The sequence below is a fragment of the Podarcis muralis genome, chromosome 7, assembly GCF_964188315.1.
Source record: "Podarcis muralis chromosome 7, rPodMur119.hap1.1, whole genome shotgun sequence".
Taxonomy (NCBI): Eukaryota; Metazoa; Chordata; class Lepidosauria; order Squamata; family Lacertidae; genus Podarcis; species Podarcis muralis.
In genome coordinates, this window is record NC_135661.1 from 35152693 (window position 1) to 35169387 (window position 16695).

Here is a 16695-nt window from a genome sequence, read left to right on the forward strand (position 1 = left end):
TGATAATTTCTCCTAACTTACAGTTTTCTATGCAATTTTGTATAATATACACGTTTTTACAAACCAATTTCCCCCTCGTATAATGCATTTTTGCATATTATGTTCACTGATGTACATTTTAATGCACACATTCTCCCCCGATGCAAGCATTTTTGCACATGTTGGAGATTTGCATTGCAAAATTAGGAAAAGTGTGGAATTTGAAAGGTGACTGTGTTTCGGTTCGCACATTGCTTTGGAAAGTGTGAATTAGGTAGGCTTGCCTTCAAATGCATATTGAAATGACTTTCTCCCCTACCCATGGGTGGTAGCGGAGGTGCCCCAGTCAGGAAAACATCTTGGGCTAGCGCTGAACAAGTACTTTGAAAAAATGCAATGTGTGGAGCAGCCTTTACCACCCTTCAGGGAGGCAGACTTCGTTTAAGGAGAGTACACTGAGCTTTAGAGGGAAATGGGCCAGCAAGCCAAGGCAGACACAAGGTAGCTGTGTGTGTGTGTGTGTGTGTGTGTGTGTGTGTGTGTGTGGTGATCATGCCTATGCCACCACCTGCTTCCCAACTGAGCGGGGAACGGGGAAACAGAAACATGAATCAAGTACTGTTCTGCAAAATTAACAGTTTCCACTCACACCTCTTTTCCATGTCTCCTTTCCCTATATAATTAAGCAATAAGACAAGTCATACTGCGAGCTGCCACCGATTAATATACTCCTCAGGTGCACAGTGAGGCACAAGGCAATTGTAAAACCGGTATTTTAGAAGCGGCTATTTTCTTTCTTTCCCTTTTCTTAATGTTAAGATATTTACAGTTACACACATGCTTTTCTAAACGGCAGTAAGTTCGGCAAACCTGTAGTTTGGAGTGGGTGGCATCTGCGTGAGAACATTTGGTCTCTTATGTTCTTTGTCTCGCGGAAAAGCTCCGCACACATTTAATGCAAGGTGGATATATTTGAGCCCATTCAGAGGAATTAGTCTAAATGGCCTGCAGCCTTCATTTTAGAATAGGTTTTCTTAGAATAGGAGCTGAAGAATATTTCCATGACGGCTGGCTAGTCCCAGATTCCCATAAGTGGACAAATGATGGAGGAGATCCATGATTGCATCTCTCGGCCCCCACTTTAAATTTTGTAAAAAGCAGTGGGTGCAAGTATTTATGGGAGAGGAGCCTGGACCAGAAGGGGGACCATGAGTAAAAAGCAGTGGAAGGAGATTATGTCACTGCTTGGGAAGGGTACATGTTAAACTATTGTCACAGGTGTATGCCAGCCAGTAATCACACAGTTCAAAGTTGGAGTTAACTCTTTATCAGCAAAACCACAGACTTGGCTGAGTGTCAGACCTAATGAGCTCATTCCCAGTAGTCTTACTCCATGAAAATCCGTTACCGAGACTGAAAGTCCCCACCTCTTCACGGGCAACTAAATCCCCTCCTCTCCAGGGCTTTCCCCAAGCAATCAGAGACTACGCCTGTGTGCAACCAACCTCTCATCTGCCCTTTTCATGCCTCTTCTAGTGCTGGGTGACAAGGATGGAGGGGAGCTTGTTGCAGCAGGAACAGGAGACAACTGTGACTCTTCAGCAGCTTGAATCATCTCTGCCTCTTGGCCCACTGGCGGAGGAAGAGGAGTGTGGGGGAGTGCACCACCCCCGGCAGCGCGATCCAGGTGGGTGCCATCATGGCTGCACTCTGCCTGTGCTGGGTGTCATGCCCCCACAGATGGCGGGGCGGCATGCCCCCGGGATGCATGCCAGCCCTGCCCCCGCTTGCTCTCCACCCCCCAATGCCAGAGCATGAAGCTCCGTGACTGTCTTGGCCTTCTACTCTCCTGGTTCAGCTTCTGCCTCTGATTCTGCAACTGGGAACTGTAGCTCTGTGAGAGGGTAAGCTGCAAGCTCCCAGGATTGGGGGGTGGAGGCTATATGCTTCAAATGTGCATGTTTGGTGTGGATGTGACCTATGTTCCTACAGTGGTGGTAAGAGGCACCATCGTGCCCTTCACCTCAAACAGGTTCTCATGCTCTCTCTCTTTCTCTCCCACACACTTGCTTTTTACATAAAAAGACGAGAAATCCCAACACACATCTCCATAATCACATCTTATTTGGCCAAATTTCCAGTTTTTTGCTGGACAGAAGCTCTGGACCCTTCACTGCTGTATAGCAAAAAGGAACCAACAGGTGAAAGCAACCCCTATGGCATCATCTTCAAGCTGTTAGTTCCCACGACTCCTGTGGAACTACTTCAGAGTAAGTCATTTGAATGAGGAAACTCACCTCTTTTCAGGGTCATCGTCTGACATCTCCAGTCAACTGGTGAAAGGCAGGCTTGGTGGAAAATCCAGACACGTTGCTGTGCAATTTGTGAAAAAGCCCACACCTATGAGTGGAGATGAAGGAATCTGTCAGTTTTGCTCTCTCTTCTTTTCTTATTTTTCCCTAATCTTAAATTTAGTTCTCCACATTTCCACATCAGTTTGCGATTTATTTATTTTAAAGCTCTCATGAAAATTCATTAGCAGATTTCTCCTAACATATACACAGTTTTGCAGGCACTGTTCACTCATGCAATGCATTTTATATGGTTTTTTTCTACAACTATAATGCATTTATTAAAAGTAAAGGTAAAGGACCTCTGGATGGTTAAGTCCAGTCAAAGCAACTATGGGGTTGTGGCGTTCATCTCACTTTCAGGCCAAGGGAGCTGGCGTTTGTCCACAGACAGCTTTCCGGGTCATGTGGGTAACATGATTAAACCGCTTCTGGTGCAACAGAACAAAAGCCAGAGAGCACAGAAACGCCATTTACCTTCCTGCATCAGTGGTACCTATTTATCTACTTGCACTGGTGTGCTTTCGAACTGCTAGGTTGGCAGGAGCTGGGACAGACCAATGGCAGCTCACACTGTCGCAGGGATTCGAACTGCCAACCTTCTGATCAGCAAGCCCCAAAGGCTCAGTGGTTTAGATTACAATGCCACCCACATCCCTAATGTATTTCTAGGCACATGTTACCCTTGTATATCTGTTTTTGTACACATTACTTGGCTAGAGTACTGCATTGCAAATTTCAGAGAAGTGCGAATTTAGAAGGAGGACTGTTTTTCGGTTCATATATTGTTTCGGGAAAAACAAACTTTTTTTGAAAAGTTGTACCTCGGGTAAGTATTTGATAGCAGCTATCATTTGTGCACTAGGAATCATATGCACAGCAGCTGCCATCATGCAGATTTGCAGATAGCCTCCTCATCTGCTCTGGAGCCCTGTGTGTTAAGAAGCTCTGCTTGCTTCAAGACCTCCAGTCTGCTTTTCATCCCAGATAAGTGCTCCCATTAACTGCAATGCGTGAACAAGCGCTAGACCTGAAAAAGATACTAAAACTGTTCTTCTAAAAGAAGTAGCACAGTTTCTGCACAGAACCATTTCTGTATTTCCACACACACACTTGGCATAAGAGGTTTTCATCCGTTAGCTCTGGATGGAAAAATCTTTTGAGACCACAAAGTGGGCAGGAAGATGGCTTTCCGTTAAATTCCTTGCCAACTGATTATCTTTGGAGTCTGTTCGAGGGTTTTTAAGGAAAACATTGTGAAATGTATTATTTATCTGGGTAACCTTTGAAAGTCTCAATCCAAATATGACCCATTGAGTTTTATCTGAAGGAGGAGAAGATGGTGCAAAAATGACAGGTGCTAGGTGCTGTGTGTGTGTGTGTGTGTGTGTGTGTGTGTGCAAGAGAGAGAATGGGAACAGCTATTAACCATCCATGTATTTCTTATTACAAGTGTGGCACTCCAGGCCAGCAGACCCAGCAAAGATCCAAGAGCTGCAGAGGGCAGGAGGCGTCTTACAGCATCAGGAGCCAAAGGGGAGAAGATCAAACAGCAGGAGCCTTTGCGAAGATGGAAGGCAACAGCAGGAATGGGAGAAATGCTGGAGGGGATAGAGAAGGCAGAACAGTCAGGGCATCCAGGGGGAACAGATAGGGGGCAAGAAGTCCAAAGCAGTGGGAGGGGAGATCAGAAGGAAAAAGGAGGCGAAGAAGAGATGGAGGACAGCAGGATAGGAGGTAGAAGTGCAGAGAAGCAGGGGGTAAGAGAAGGTCAAGGCAGAGCAACAGGAGAAGGAGGCAAAGAGGAGTGGGAAAGAGGTTAGGAATTGGAGGTGGGAGGGAGGGAGAGGCAGAGAGAATGAAACAGGAAAATGCAACCGAAACCAGCAGAAAGAAGCAAAGGAGCTGCAGATGCTAAAAGCCTGAAGGAACAACAGCTGGGGAAGAGAAGCAAACTCAAGTCATCCTGGGGGGGCACCTTCTTGCTCCATGCTAACCAATTCTGCCTGGGGAGTCATGGGTCCAGAAGGGTTCTCTCCCCCCCCCCCTTTTGCAGGTATATTCTATAGCATGTGACTGCCTCAATAATGATGAATTTATACTGGACCATCCATACATCAATCCACTTTACTAGTTGTTCCGCAGTGCTTCCCCAAGGTTATCATATTTTTGCTGTCTGGGGAGGCACTCTTTGTGCTACAGCATAAGAAAAGCAGGGGCAATCAGTGCATGCCCCATAGCTTCCTGCTGAAATACTGTAGCAAAACAAAAAACGCACTTTTATGATAACAAATAATATTCCAAAACAATGTATACAGCATGTATGCATCAAAACAGTATAGCCATTTATAGCAATGCATGATAACATCAAATCTCAAGTGCAAGCAAAGAGAAGGATTTCTAAAAATCATTTTTATACCACACTAATGTTCTGGTTTATTTGTACTGCTTTTGTTGCACTATAACCCAAGAGTGCTCCTCCAGAAAGAACTCTGGAGACTCAAAGAGCAGTACGGGTTGTCTGAATGTCCTTTTGCAATCAGTCTCCCGCTGCTTTTTGAACCTCTGGTTTTTGGCGGTATACGGAGTTGTGCAGCGCTGTTTGCAGACCCTCCCCAAACATCCCAGCACTGTGCTTTAAAAGTCCCCAAAACCAGGACATCAATGTGCAGCATCACCTGCCATCACAGTTACTTCAGGTGACTGACAGGTGGCCACTCACCTTGTCAAATTTGTGGGGAGATAAGGATTTGGCCTGCTGTCCAGTAAAGTTTAGTCACCCCTATTCTATAGACAATATGGATCAATAGACTGACTCTGTGTAAGTCAGGTTTGTGTGCCTGCACAGAATATGGATTTGGAGCAGGAATAGCACCACTCATGCCTTGTAAGAAAAGCTACACCTGTGGAAATCCTCTCTTCTGTAAAGCCAAGAAAGGCATAGGACCCCTATCCTCCTTTCCATCTGCTTACCCTCAGCAGCTGTTCAGAGACCCTTTATGCCCCCCCCTCCCTACAAGCCAGGAAAGGGATTTTGGCAGGTCCCTACAATGTCTGCTTTCTTGCTTTAAGACAATCATTAAAATTCCATTTGGAGAGGCCTGGATTGAATCTCTATTACCTCCACTCTTTTAAAAAAGATTCTCCTGGTTTTAGAGGAAACTTTCTGCATGTAAGAACTCTGAGCCACATGGATAAAACATGAGAGGCAGGCTGAGCAGAAGCCCTAAACCAGGGAGATAGATAATGTACTCCAGGAATGCAGGAGATCTACAGGAATCTGTGATCTACATTAGTTCCTTGCTTAAGGCCACCAAGCGAAGGAGCACAAGGCTAATCCTCCGTAGGCTGAGCGGCAGACAGCACCAGTCAAACAGAAAAACAACACATTGAAGGGATTAAGGGGGGGAAACAACCCACACACCCCACAGACAAAAACCAGCATTACAATTTTTGAAAAAGGGTGGAGGAAAATATGGCAAGCAAATAAAGAGCAAATAACTCCCATATTTGCTGAAACCGGCTCACACCGGGGGTGAGCACAAACATCAGTGTATTATGTATATGTGTGTGGTGGATCACCACCACTGTAGCAATGAGGTCTAACGCAGGAAAAGCTTCCTGTCCTTCTCGCATCATGGTACAAAGGCGATTTTTTTTCCAGGGGGTGCCAATGGCACAAGGGGCCCTAAATATGCCTCTCATGCTCACACACCATTTAAACAGAGCCTTGTATTCTAACCATCTCTCAGACAAGCAGATCTGGCCCTTCTGGCAAAGTGATGCAGATGCCTCCAGCAGTAGGTAACTGGGGGAAACAGAGTGCTTGCAAGGTGTTAGAGGGCATCAGAACATGAGGCCAGCCTGCTGGATCAGGGCTGGTGCAGCCGTTAGATGGGGGTAAGGCTGCCACCTCAGGTAACGAAAGACCCTGAGACGGCACCCCATGGGCACCTTACCACCTCTGCCGGTGGCAGAGAAGTGCCACAAAATCTTGCAGAACGCATGAGATCTCGCTTGAAATCGGCACCAATGCTGGTGCCACTTCTCCACCAGAAGTGGAGGTGGCGGAGCAGGTGGTACAGGCACCAGAGCAGCACTTCCTGTTTCACCTCAAGTGGCAAAACAGGATGTACCGCCCCTGCAACGACCCATCTAGTCCAACATCCTGTTCTCACAGTGCCCATCCAGATGCCCTAATGTTCTGGTCTGCCCTGACCCCGCAGTCAAGTATGGCACATGTCCAATAGCTAAGTCCTTATTGACAAAGAAATACTTACAGCAGCTTCCACGGTGCTCCGAACACACACACTTCTTATCTCTAGGCAGCTGTGCCCTGTGGAGCAGTTGCAGCAACAGGGGGACCATGCCCTTGTTGTAAGCCAAAAATGGCTTATCTCCTGGGTTTATGCCAATAAAAACCCAGAAGCTTGAGGAGTTAGGAGTCCAAGGTTTATTGCAAAGCAATAGGTTACAGTTGAATCGTTCTGCAAAACTGCAACCACGCCCAGTGGTTCTGGCAGTAGAATTTATAAAGTTCCAAACAAAGGATTTCAATTTTCACCAATGATGTACCTCATTACCTCATTTTATGTTTAATACACATGCGCAATAAGCACTGGCAATTTATGCTGATTCAAGTTTGATTCTCACCAATTTCTGTTGGCTAAGCTTTGATTCTCACCTTGTGCTGTTACATTTTGTTAGCATGCATGTTGCGAACCTGTGTTACATGTAGCCATTTGCACCATGTAGCAACTTATGTTCTAGCCTTGAGCTGCAACTTTGTGATTCACATATTAGCTGTATTTCTGCCCCAATTGGGGGGGGGCGACAACTTGCAAAATCATCAGCTTCATAAAGCAACAGTTTACCATAACTTCCCTATTAGAAGTACACATTATCACATTTATTGTGGCCCCTTGGCTTATGTACCCTCGTCTGACGGATGCACACACACAGCCTGAGGCTTGTCCTACACGGAAGTCATCTCTGCCGTTCCTCTTCAAACTCCTCCCGATTCTAGAAGACAGGGGGGAGGAAGATGGCGGGGAGCCTACTGGACCATTCCTTACCTGAACAGTCTCTTGCTCCACCACATCCTGAGCACCTCCCTCCATCTCAGACTGCCCCGCCCCTTCCTCCTCTTGCTGCTGTCCTGACTCCTGCCTTGCAGGGAGCACCAAACCCCATTAATTGCCATCACCCTTCCCTGGGTCATTCCTTTGCCCTCCCCACAACTCTTCAGAACCCTGCCAGTCCCTGACACCTAATAAGAAGCCTGCAAGTTGGACATGAAGCATGACTTGGGCCAGTCACTGTCTCTCAACCTAACCTGCTTTGCAGGGTTGCTGTGAGCTTAGAATGGAAAAGGCGGGGTGGGAGAAGAACCATGAATGTTATCTCGAGCTCCTTGGGAAAGATGGGATCACATGCAGTAATAAATAAATACAGCATGGCCTGTGTTCTAACACAAAGGTTGCAGCGTCATTCAAGCACATTGCTTGGCCCTGCAAATAACCGTTTTGGAGGCAGGTCCTGAGTGTGTGCCTTACAGATGACATTATAGCTCTTCCAACAGCAAAAAAAAAAAAAAAGTTGACGTGACTAAATGGATCAGAGGAGGCAGAACTCATGGTGCAATTATCATTAATAGCCTGTCTTCCGGTTCTTAGCAAGACTCTGGCGCTGCAGTGCTTTACCTGGGTCTCTTATAGATCCTTGAGCTGGGGGAAATCAATGGGACAGGGCTCTCTAATAACAGCAGGCTCTTCTATTATTTATTTATTTATTGCCGCATGAGGATCCAGAGATACTCCCCCCCCCCGCCCTGCTGTACCAAAACAAAGAGGCAGCTAGTTTTAGTCTGCTTGCCTGTTTGATTTGCCAGGATGCAAATAAGAGCGAGTATATGAGGAACCTTTGGCCCTCCAGATATTGCAGAACTTCAGCTCCCACCAAGGATGACGTGCATTGCAAGATGCTATTTGGATTCCTTAAAAGAAATTTCCCGTGGAAGAGGCACTGAATGCACTGGCCTGCGTAAAGTTGGGCTGCAATAATTCATCAGTCTGATTGAGAAACTTTTTATTGACAGTAGTCTGAGCTGTCCACCAGTGAATGAAATAAGTAAAAGAAGCCACCAGCCTCTTAAGGTGGTTCCTGGTTTCACCTAGCCTAAGAAAGGAGTGAGGAGTGTCCCGTTTAGTAAATCAAAGAAGCCATGCCAGTTTATTCTAGCATCTCTTTTCATTCTGGATAGTGATGTATGGTCAACAAAATTTCTAATGAAAAGTAGCCTAGTGGCGACTAAAATAAAATGGTGGTCAGTCTCCTAAAATAGTCACTTAGCCATGTTTTCTGCAATCAAATATGTGTATTTCCCCCTGGCAAGATAAACCCCTCCAAAGAAAGTTTCCTTGGAGTTCTACCAAATTCTTCTAGCACTGTCATTATGCTGAGAAAGAAAAAGATAGATTATGATGTAGTTCAACTTTAATTTCACTTTAGGATGAAACTTAGGGCTCCTTGTAGCCTTACCTGCAACCCCATATTTCAAAGACAAATTTTGTTTTTTGTTTTGCCTGCCCCCAAACAACAAAACAAAACAGCTTGGAGGAAACGCAGGAACTTCTCTGTGTTTTGTCTTGTCTTCAGTTTGTTAAAAAGAAGAATAAAAAGAGGTTCTCCGTGGCTTTCCTAAAGGTACAAATTCCTCAAGGGCATTGAAACTTCCGAGAGAAGCACTGTAGCTCGAAGATGTTACTTGACCTAGCATAGCACTCTGCCCACTGAGGCCGGTAGAAAGATTATGAAATTTTAATTTGTCTGAGAGCAAGATACAAGAATAATTGGAGCCCAAGTGTCTGCGGAAGGCTGAGAACCAAGAAGAGGACGGAATGCCGCAACGCTGAAGCTTTTCTAGGGCCACTCGGCTTCCCTCTGCTATAATATTAAACACAAAAGCCAGGTATTCCTCTTCAAGTTGCTATCTGGGGCGCCTTTGCAGAATTAGGAGAGGCAACCTGTAAGGCTATATACATGAATTCTGCCTCTCTTCAGGCCTGTGTGTCTTTCATTTCTCCACCCTGGTTTGAGGTTATTGGTGCCAACGCAGAAACAGAAAGGCCTTAAAAGAAAACCTGCGCCAGAGCTGAAGCAAGCAGAAAAAAGAAAACTCATCAAGGCCCATAGCTAGAAATCTTGTGCAAACCAGCTTAATGGGACAGGGAATCATCAAGCAGCCAGCATGTTAAGTAACATAGGCTGTATAAATACTATACCTTTAAAGCAAATCCAAAGCATAGTCTTACCCACAGAGAATTCTGGGCACTGTAGTTTGTTAAGGGTTGCTGGGACCTGTGACTCTAAGAGGGGTAAACTACAATGCCCAGAATTCCTTGAGGGATAGAATATGCTCCATTCCATCACCACCCCCAAACAGTAGGTGGAGCCACAGCAAAGGAGAGGCAGAACAGAAGTAATTCTAGTTTTGTCCCTAGCTACCTCTGCTGAGTTTAAAAGGGCAACACCAAGAAGGAGGAAACAGACAACCAGGGCCACCCCCTGGCTGTAAGCAAGAGTGCAGGAAGGTGGGGACTGGGCTGGCTGAGGACAGAATGATGTTGGCTGGGCACTACCCCATTTGCCCAAATGGATCAGCCTCCACAGCCACACCAAAGACAGGGTAAAACTCATGTGTCAAAACTGGAAGCTGTGCCCGACAGGCCCCTCCTAGTATGGCCAGCCAGGAGGGCCAATACAGCTCATTTTACTAAAATAAAAATAAAAATGAGTACCTCTGCAAACGGTCCCCCCCCCCCGCAAGCTTGCTTATACCTCCCTCTTGTGCATAGGTGGTATCATTTTGGCCACATTTAAATATCCACATTTGAAGAATGATTTCTGTATTAGTATACTGAGGTTGTAATTATATTTGCCTTACCTGCTTCTTGTAATTAAGTGGATTTCTTATTGTGACTGTTTAATTTGGGCAAGATTTAATTCTGCTGTATTCTGCTCTGAGATCAGTAATGATGAATGGAGGATTAGAAATAAACAAACAGGGACAAAGCCATAAAGCTGGAGGGAGTCTTGTAAGCCATTTATCACCATCATCTGTCTGATTTCTTGCTCACCCTTTGCCATAATGTTTCAGGGCAGGTTACAACAATATAAAAACACAAAGTTAAAATACATTCTAAAATGCATAATCAAGAATTCTAGCAAAGGCACTCAGGAGGGGAAGGCCCTGCCCACCTCTGCTCCCCTCTCCCAATTAACCTCTGTCTCCAGGACCCACCCTGTAGGTCTCAGGTTTGGGTCCTGAAATCTCAGGATCTGGGATGCTCCTGACTTGGCAACCCAAATTCCTAGTGGATATGAGCCATGCATCTGAGCCATGGGGGGGACCACTAACAATGACACTCCTGGAGACCCCACCAATTGGGCAAGGTTATAAGGGCTCAGGCAGTCCCTGAGGCATCCTGGGCCAAAGTGTTGGGCCAGCCCTGTCTAGAAGCAGGTAAAACACAGGCTCCAAAAAGGAAACTATTATATGGCTGGTTAAGCCAGGTGCTTGCTATTGTAATTACCATTTCCATACACCGTCTGCAGGAGCAGTAAATTAAGCAAGAACTGCTCCCCACAAGAATCCCAGAGGGAGCTGTAACATTCCAGGGCACATACACTGAACCTCCCAGGTGTGTTTTTTTAAGAGAGAGAGAGAGAGAGAGAGAGAGAGAGAGAGAGAAGGCAGACTTAATGAAAGGCAGCTACTCAGATGTAACTGTTCCAACCTCAGGATGGCAAAGCTGTTAATGCAAAAATATATTAGGAACATGGCTTTCCTCTTTCTGGAAACGCCCAGCCTAGAGTGCTTGGAGAGTGCCTGGAACAATAGACAGCATTATCTCCGCCAACCAACATGGAGGCCAGAGCTTTTCCTTTTCTTTTTTTAGGCTCAAGAATTCAATTTTGTTTGGATGATGGTGGTGGGTCTGGTTTGTTTCAGCATCGCAACAGTAAAGTGGGGAAAAAGTAGGAGCTGGAACAGATTCAGCTCTCCTGTGCCAAGGTGAAGTTTTGCTGAAGAGGCCGGCCGTCAGTCGCCTTTGATTTTACAAATGGCCTGTGATAGGAAGCAGGCAAACTTTGAAGGTAGGTAGGGAGATATCAGAGGCAAGATATCAAGCCCGCCCACATTAACCGTGAAGAGGGTTGTTTGTTGTGCTTGTTGACAGCTGGTGTAACACCGCAGCGGCTAATGTTGTGCGAGCTGTAAGGCGGAAAATCCCTGCATTAAAATCTCACCACAGCCACAAACAAACCTGCTACTATGCTTCATCTGTTGTATCTGTGATACGCGGATAACAACACTCAACTGCCTTTGCATCTCGTTGCGCAAATAGCAGAGATAGAATATGAAATACCTTAAACAATCTTAAATTCTAAGGGCAGCTTGAGATGACCTGCTTATTCAGCATTTATCCCAATTTGCCTTCCACAAACATGACATGATGGTTAGACTGTGTCTGGTCTTTGTTGAGCATTTGTGCAGATTTGTTTAAGGGGCTCTTTTAGGACAATAAACACTCATCCTATGTTCATCCTAGCTTGCTTGTGGAATGTCCACACCAGGGTCTGCCAGTCCATTCTCAAAGGCCTTCACTTTTGCCTGGAGCAGATACCTCAGACCCTGAGCTTTCTTTAAAAAATAAATAAGTTTCTAGTCTTCATAAGAATGAAGTTATGGGGCAAAATGCACAGGTACCTTCTAAGCGTGTTCTGTGAAATGAGAGTGAGTGTGTTGTGGCCACCTGGTATATTTTCCCCAGTATAATACTGAGGAATGTTGCCTGTTGCTCTTAGACAATCTCAATCTCTCTCTCTCTCTCTCTCTCTCTCTCTCTCTCTCTCTCTCTCTCTGTGTGTGTGTGTGTGTGTGTGTGTGTGTGTGTGTGTGTGAAATCAAAATTCACCATCAGGACATAGCTGACTTCCCATTGTAAGTATAACATTGTTGTGGATGCCTGTCTGATTTTGTGTCACCATGGCAGCCATTTTGGGTTATGCCATGATCTCCATCAGCCATTTTGTGACTGGTGTCCCCAGCACACACATTTGAAATGTGCCCTCTGATCCAAAAAGGTTGTCGACCTGTCAGTCAGTTTTCCTGTTAACCATTTTTTCATCCCACACTTTTCAATGCATTTCCCCATCACTTTCCAAACTGGGAAAGGTTCTTAAAACAAAAAAAGGTGGATTGTTACACTAGTCCAAATACCGCTTTGAATGTGTGCTTGAATTCATCCTATGAAGTACTTACAATCTGGAGGCATCCTTATTGCAATGATAACAAAACAAAAAGGCTGCAATCCTATGCACACATACTGTGTGTGTCAGTGGCAAATTTATTCAAATCTAGTTTTCCTGGCCAAATGGTGCTGAGAGCAGCTAGCAACATAAAATCTATTCATATCCAGTATACAATAATTTAAGTGACAGTCGTGACAATTACAATGTCTAAAAGTGAGCTATCTCCCTTCCAAATACAATGGTACCTTGGGTTACATACGCTTCAGGTTACATACGCTTCAGGTTAGACTCTGCTAACCCAGAAATAGTACCTCGGGTTAAGAACTTTGCTTCAGGGTGAGAACAGAAATTGTGCTCTGGCGGCGCGGCGGCAGCAGGAGGCCCCATTAGCTAAAGTGGTGCTTCAGGTTAAGAACAGTTTCAGGTTAAGAACGGACCTCCGGAACCAATTAAGTACGTAACCAGAGGTACCACTGTAGAATGAATGAACAAATAGAAATGCCTTCAAATTCTGCCTGAATATGGCCATCAAATGGGGTGGCCTGATCTCCCCCAGAAGAGAGTTCCAGTGGTAGAGTCTCAGTGTTCCCTAGCTATAAAATGGGACTTTGTGCTTAAAAGAGCAGTTTCAGCTTTTCTGTTTCATCCCAGCATATGGCTTATGGAAGTTACTTGAACAGTGCATTGCTTATGGGATCAATGCCCATCCCCTATGTATGACTCGTGGAGGGGTAGCTGGGCACCCCCTCAGCCATCATTTTGTATCTGGATTCACATCTTATGCCATGATTTAAGTCAATTTACCTCAGGGTTTCAGAACCCTACCACCCCCACCCCCAAAGTAGATCCTGAAAACCTAGTGTATTTTATTTATTTATTTATTTATGATCTAGGTTTATATTTCATCCTTCAAATTTATTAATGGGGCCTGCTCTTGATATAATCACCCTACTTATATCTGCTGTGGGAATTCTAAGCTAGGCAATGTGAGAGGAAAAGTCATTTGTACAGGAACAAGACTGGGCATGCGCTGCTGGTGAAGAGGTCAGGGACGGCTCTACCATTAGATAGAGTGAGATATCCACCTCAGAGCAAATAGCTCCTGGCTCCTAGCTGCTCCCTCTGCATCCCCTAGCTAATTCCCATTCACCTGAGCCAGTGCCCCGCTGGCAGCAATGGTTTCTTGTCACTGTTCTGAGGTAACTGAACATGTCAGGTCTAGTCATTTTCTCCTAGCATACCACACTTTTTAAACATGTAAAGTGATGCCCGTTGACACACAGACAAAAAGCATCAATTTCCTATTTGCGTTCCTGGGGTCCGAACTGGAGGTGCGTGAGTGTCTTGAATCCTTGGCCTACCTGGCAGCAAGTTCAGTATGCCAAATCCAAAGTTCAATCCACACGAGCAAAGTCCAGAGGTCAGGAAACAGAGTTCAGAGTCAAACCCGAAGCACTGCCCGTTAGAGGCATCCAAGTCAAGGTCCATCAACATGGACAGTTGAGCAGCTACAGTACCTCAGCTCTGCTTCTCTTTTGTAATTTGCATGCTGATCGCAGCATCTGGGCTTAACGAACCATGTGACCCTCACCTGTCCTAAGCCTGCCTCAGCTGAGGGATGACACGTGGTCCTTGCCTGCCTCAGCCTCCCAGAGCACCCCTCTCACTGCTTCCTACACCTCAGAGCCTGCTGTGTTCGTGGGGACAAGTCCCCTCTGGCTCTGGTGATGGGTCCTGCTGCTCTGGTTCCTGTGCACTGACTTCCATCCCCTGATCATCCTCCATTGCATTGTGAGTACTTCCTTCCCAATCCTTGTACCGTCTTCACCCCTCGCTGAGATTTTCTTCCTCCTCTCCATCGTCCTGCCAGTTCATGACAGTGAGCAAGGATGAGACATTGGAGACCTGACAGATCACTTGACTAAGATGTTGGCTGTCTGGTAGCAGCGGGGGACATAATCTTGTCCTTTGCCTCAGTCAGCAACATGCCTTAGCCCGACCCTGTGAGAAAAGCCACTTCTTTGCATTTTAATTGAACTCAACCAACAAAATAACTTTAGAATAGATTAGGGGGTTTCCAGGCCAGAGAGGCCCACCCCATCCCCAGGTGTTGTGGAGACCAGAAGCCAAAGGTTCATAACCAGGAAAGTGCAAACTGTACCTCCTCATTGATTAATACCATTCCTTGTCCTAAACGAGAAACTCTGAGGAAATCGGAGACGACGGGGATCACTGCTAGGTTTTATCGCTATTATCTTCCATTATTGCCAGTTCCCCCCTCCTCATTATTTTGCTCAGTAAGAAGCATGCTTTGCTTTTCCTTTTTTTTTTTTTAAAAAAAGGAGGGGAATAAAGACAGATTTAAATGAGTGTCTGCAAAACGTGGGTTACGGCGAAGCAATTCAAATAACAAGATTTTTTTTAATTGCAGAAATAAATGCTATTAATACCTCCTTTCTAATTAAATTCCTTCAGAAATAATACAGGGGTATTCTTGTCCTCCTGCTCGTTCTTCTCCCGTCATCTTTTGATTAACTCTCTTCATGCGCAAGGAATTAAGGCATGACCTCTAACTTTGCAAAAGATGTGCTGTTTTTAATATTAACATTGGCCAGCCCTCTTCACTGTACTTCGGAAGGGTGTTGGGAGCAGAAATCTAATTACACACAATGGGGGTATGATTCATACATTACGAGCTGCATTAGAATGATAGGCAGCGAAACATAACAACATAACACCTTGCCTATTGTCCTTTTTAGTGGATTACAGCACCCTTCCGACTCCATTACAAACCGTTCTCTCTCGAGCGGATATGTTGCACAGATCGCACAATATATATTAAAGCTGCCCGGAGATCCTTGGGGAAAGGCGCTCAATACTTTGGGGATCCCTTGTGCAGAAGCTTTCAGGCCATCTAATTTAAACTTACTCTGAAACTATATTTCACCCTGAAGCTCCGTCTGAGGAGCCAGGCTGCAGGATTCCCCACGGTACGCGGGGGGATGCAGGGAGGCAAGGCGCACCGTGACATATTTTCTGATACTTTCCCTGTATTCAATCCTTCTGGAGGGGGTGTGACAGACCAAATATTGCAAATTTCCTCCAGTGTAATCCCAGTGCTCCTATTAGGAGAGAACATTATGCAGTTTGATGTATCTGGGGCATCAAAGGCCCTAGTACATGCGTGACTTTTTTCATTTGGAGGAGCAGACCCCCTTGTCCTGGACATATTCTCTTTTACCAAAATAACATAACTGAGCAGTCTTCAGCTGCCTGGAAAGGTAAATTTAGCTTTAACAGTGAATGCTTTTAGAAAAACAGAAGGGTCTCCTTTTTATAAAAAAAAAAAAAACCACCACCACATACACCTGATACGTAGCCTTCTTCCTTTAGTTTAGACCTGTGTATCTATACGACTTTTGTAGTTGCGTATTAGGATTTCAGGACACAATTTTCACATATTAGCGTAGCAAACTATGATGCTGTTTAATTCAGCCAGTTTTCAGCATAATCTACCCCTAATTCAGGGTAGCCAGCATGGGGTGGCTGTTGGATGTTGTTGGATTTACAGTGCCATCAGCCTCAGCCAGCATGACCAATGGTCAGGGATGATGGGTAGCTGTTCCAACTTACTTAGTGTACTGGGTCAATTATCTGTGGACAGCACCCTCTCTACAATTCTATGATTCACTGCTGGTGGTCCATATTTTTTTTGGGGGGGAAAGGGCACATTAGCCCAATACAGTCTTGTGCTTTTCTACCAGATTTATTGATGCAAACATTATCTGATGCAATATTTTTGCAAAAGGCAATTATGGGCTTTAGTGATTTCTTTTTACACAATCAGTCTACAGGGAGTAACAGCACCAGGCTTAGCAATGCTTCCCAAGGGGTGGCGTCATGTTTGGGTGCTGCTGTGGTTGACTGCAAGCAACTGGGCGAAGTAAGAGCCATTGCCTAAGTTGAAACAACTCTCTAACTCAAGCCCACATAATATAAATGGGATGAACTGCGTCTAGTCCTTGACATCTCACCAGCTGCTTTGAAA